The sequence below is a fragment of the Olea europaea genome, unplaced genomic scaffold, assembly GCF_002742605.1.
Source record: "Olea europaea var. sylvestris unplaced genomic scaffold, O_europaea_v1 scaffold1190, whole genome shotgun sequence".
Classification (NCBI taxonomy): domain Eukaryota; kingdom Viridiplantae; phylum Streptophyta; class Magnoliopsida; order Lamiales; family Oleaceae; genus Olea; species Olea europaea.
Window position 1 is genome coordinate 444,415 of NW_019229313.1, and position 4,130 is coordinate 448,544.

Below are 4,130 nucleotides of genomic sequence, written 5' to 3' on the forward strand. Positions count from 1 at the left end.
ATGGGAAAACTATTTGAAATTTAAACTGTCCAATAGGATAATGTCTCATAGCAAAGCGTAAACTAAATTGTACACAATAGTGTACATGTAACAAGGTTTTTACTAATTGAACTTTGCTATTTGTACACTGATTTTTGACCTTTTGTTTAACACTTGAGTTGTTGTCAAATGTCAATTGGATGGAAAATCTATTTGAAATTTTAACTGCCCAACAGGGTAATGTCACGTGGCAAAGTGTAAACTAGAGTGTACACCATAGTGTACATTGAACAGGGTTCTTACCGATTGAAATTTCCTATTCGTACACTGATTTTTGATACGATGTTTGACACTTGCATTCTTGTCAAGTGTCAATTGGATGGGAAAATAGTTTGAAATTTAGACTATCTAACAGGGTAATGACAAGTGGCAAAGTGTAAATTACAGTGCACACCATAGTGTACATGTCGCAAGGTTCCTACCGATTGAACTTTGCTATTTGTACACTGATTTTTGGCACGTTGTTTGACACTTGCATTGTTCTCAAGTGTCAATTGGATGGGAAAACTGTCCGAAATCTAAACTGTTCAATATGGATATGTCACATGGCAAAGTGTAAACTAAAGTGTACACCATAGTGTACATGTGGTAAGGTTCTTACTGATTGAAGGTTGCTATTTGTACTCTAATTTCTGAAGCGTTGTTTGACACTAGCGTTGTTGTCGAGTGTCAATTGGGTGGGAAAACTGTTTGAAATTTAAACTGCCCAACAGGGTAATGTCATGTGACAACATGTAAACTAAAGTGTACACCATCGTGCACATGAAGCAAGGTTCTTTCCGATTGAACTTTGCTATTTGTACACTGATTTTTGACACGTTGTTTGACACTTGCATTGTTGTGGGTGGGAAAATAGTTTGAAATTTAAACTGTCAAGCAGGGTAATGTCAAGTGGCAAGTGTAAACTAAAGTGTATACCATAGTGTACATGTCGCAAGGTTATTACCGATTGAACTTTTCTATTTGTGTGCTGATTTTTGACACTTGCATTGTTGTCAAGTGTTAATTGGATGAGAAAATTGTTTGAAATTTAAACTGTCCAATAGGGATATGTCACATGGCGAAGTGTAAACTAAAGTGTACACCGTAATGTACAAGAAGCAAGGTTCTTACCGATTGAACATTACCATTTATACACTAATTTTTGACACATTGTTTGACACTTGCATTGTTGTTGAGTGTCAATGGGGTGGAAAACTGTTTGAAATTTAAACTGCCCAACAGGGTAACGTCACGTGGCAAAGTGTAAACTAAAGTGTACACCATAGTGTACATGTCTCAAAATTCTTACCGATTGAACTTTGCTATTCGTACACTAATTTTTGACACATTGTTTGACACTAGCATTGTTGTCAAGTGTCAATTAAATGGGAAAACTATTGAAAATTTAAACTGTCCAACAAGGTAATGTCCAGTGGCGAAGTGTAAACTAAAGCGTACACCATAGTGTACGATTAGTAAGGTTCTTATCAATTGAACATTGATATTTGTACAATGATTTTTGACACGCTTAACACTTGCATTGTTGTCGAGTGTCAATTGGATGGGAAAAATGTTTGAAATTTAAACTGCCCAATAGGGTAACATCACGTGGCAAAGTGTAAACTAAAGTGTACACCAGAGTGTATGTCTCAAGGTACTTACCGATTGAACTTTCCTATTCGTACACTGATTTTTGAGACGTTATTTGACACTAGCATTGTTTCCAAGTGTTAATTGGATGGGAAACCTGTTGGAATTTTAAACTGTCCAACATGGTAATGTCACGTGGCAAACTGTAAACTAAAGCGTACATGTGGAAATGTTCTTATCGGTTGAACTTTGCTATTTATGCACTAATTTTGGACACAATTTTTGACACTTGCATCATTGTCAAGTGTCAATTGGATTGGAAAACTATTTGAAAATTAAACTATCCAACAGGGTAATGTCATGTGGCAAAGTGTAAACTAAAGTGTGTACACCATAGTGTACATATAGCAAGGTTCTTATCGATTGAACTTTTCTATTTGTAAACTGATTTTTGACACGTTGTTTAATACTCGGATTGTTGTCAAGTGTCAATTGGGTGGAAAAATGGTTTGAAATTTAAAGTGTCCAATAGGGTAATGTCAAGTGGCAAAGTGTAATCTAAAGTGTACATCATAGTGTAAATGTAGCAAGGTTCTTACCGATTGAACTTTGCTATCTATACACTGGTTTTTGACACATTTTTTGACACTTGCATCGTTGTCAACTGTCATTTGGTTGGGAAAATTGTTCGAAATTTAAATTGCCCAACAGGGTAATGTCAAGTGGCAAAGTGTAAACAAAAGTGTACACCATAGTGTACATGTAGCAAGGTTCTTACCGATAGAACTTTGCTAGTTGCACATCGATTTTTGACACGTTGTTTGACACTTGCATTGTTGTTAAGTGAAAATTGGATGGGAAAACTGTTTGAAATTTATATTGCCCAACAGGGTAATGTCACATGGCAAATTGTAAACTAAAGTGTACACCATAGTGTACATGTCACTAGGTTTTTTCCGATTGAACTTCTCTATTCGTACACTGATTTTGGACACGTTGTTTGACACTTGCATTGTTGTCAAGTGTCAATTGGATGGGAAAACTCTTGAAAATTTAAACTATCCAACAGGGTAATGTCACGTGGCAAAGTGTAAACTAAAATGTATGCCATAGTGTACATGTAGAAAGGTTCTTACCGGTTGGACTTTGCTATTTGTGCACTAATTTTGGACACATTGTTTGTCGCTTAAATTGTAGTCAAGTGTAAATTTATGGGAAGACTATTTGAAACATAAACTGTCCAATAGGGTAATGTCACGTGGTAAAGTGTAAACTAAAGTGTACACCATATTGTCATGTAGCAAAGTTCTTACTGATTGAACTTTGCTATTTGTTCACTAATTTTTGACATGTTGTTTGACATTTGCATTGTTGTTAAGTGTCAACAGGATGGGAAATTTTTTTGATATTTAAACTTTCCAATAGTGTAATATCACGTGGCAAAGTCTAAACTAAAGTATACACCATAGTGCACAAGTAGTAAGGTTTTTACCGATTGAAATTTGCTATTTGTTCACTAATTTTGACACGTTCTTTGACACTTGCATTGTTTTTAAATGTCAATAGGATGGGAAAATTGTTTGAAATTTAAACTGTCCAAGAGTGTAATGTCACGTGGCAAAGTGTAAACTAAAGTGTACATCATAGAGAGCTTCGTATGGTGCCATTCCAATAGTTGCTTGGAAACTGTTATTATAAGCTAACTCTACTAGAGATAGGTATGACTCCCAATTACCTCCTAGATCCAAAACACATGTTCTCAGCATGTCTTCCAAAGTTTGGATGGTCCTTTCAGACTAACCATCGGACTGAGGGTGATATGCTGTACTAAAGTTCAGCTTCGTTCCCATAGCTCCTTGTAGACTTTTCCAAAATTTGGACGTGAACCTTAGGTCTCTTTCAGACACAATGTATATAGGTACACCGTGTAATCTCACAACCTCTTTAATGTACAACCGTGCCAATTGGTCTAAACTGAATGTCATTTTCACTGGAAGAAAATGAGCTGACTTCGTTAGTTGATCCACTACTACCCATATAGCATTATTTCCTCTTGTTGACTTCAGGAATCCAACCACAAAGTCCATCGTGATATTTTCCCATTTCCATTCAGGTATATCTAGTGGATTTAACAATCCAGCTGGTTTTTGGTGTTCTGCCTTAACCTGTTGACATACCATGCACTTCTGCACGTATAGCCCTATACTTCTTTTCATATTTCTCCACCAAAAATGTATCTCGAAGATCTCGATATATTTTTGTACCATCGAGATGTGCGGTGTATGGGATGGAATGAGCTTCTTTTAATATCTCGTTTCTCAAGGCTTCCTCCTTAGGCACGCAAATTCTTCCTCTAAATATCAGTGCTTGATCCTCAGCTACTCCAAAGTCCTTTTTCTTATCGGTACCAACTTCATTCTTAATCTTCTACAAAAATGAGTCTTTATTTTGTGCTTCTATAATTCAATCTCTAAGAGTAGGTCAAATTATAAAAGCTGCTAGACGAGCAGTGACTTGTC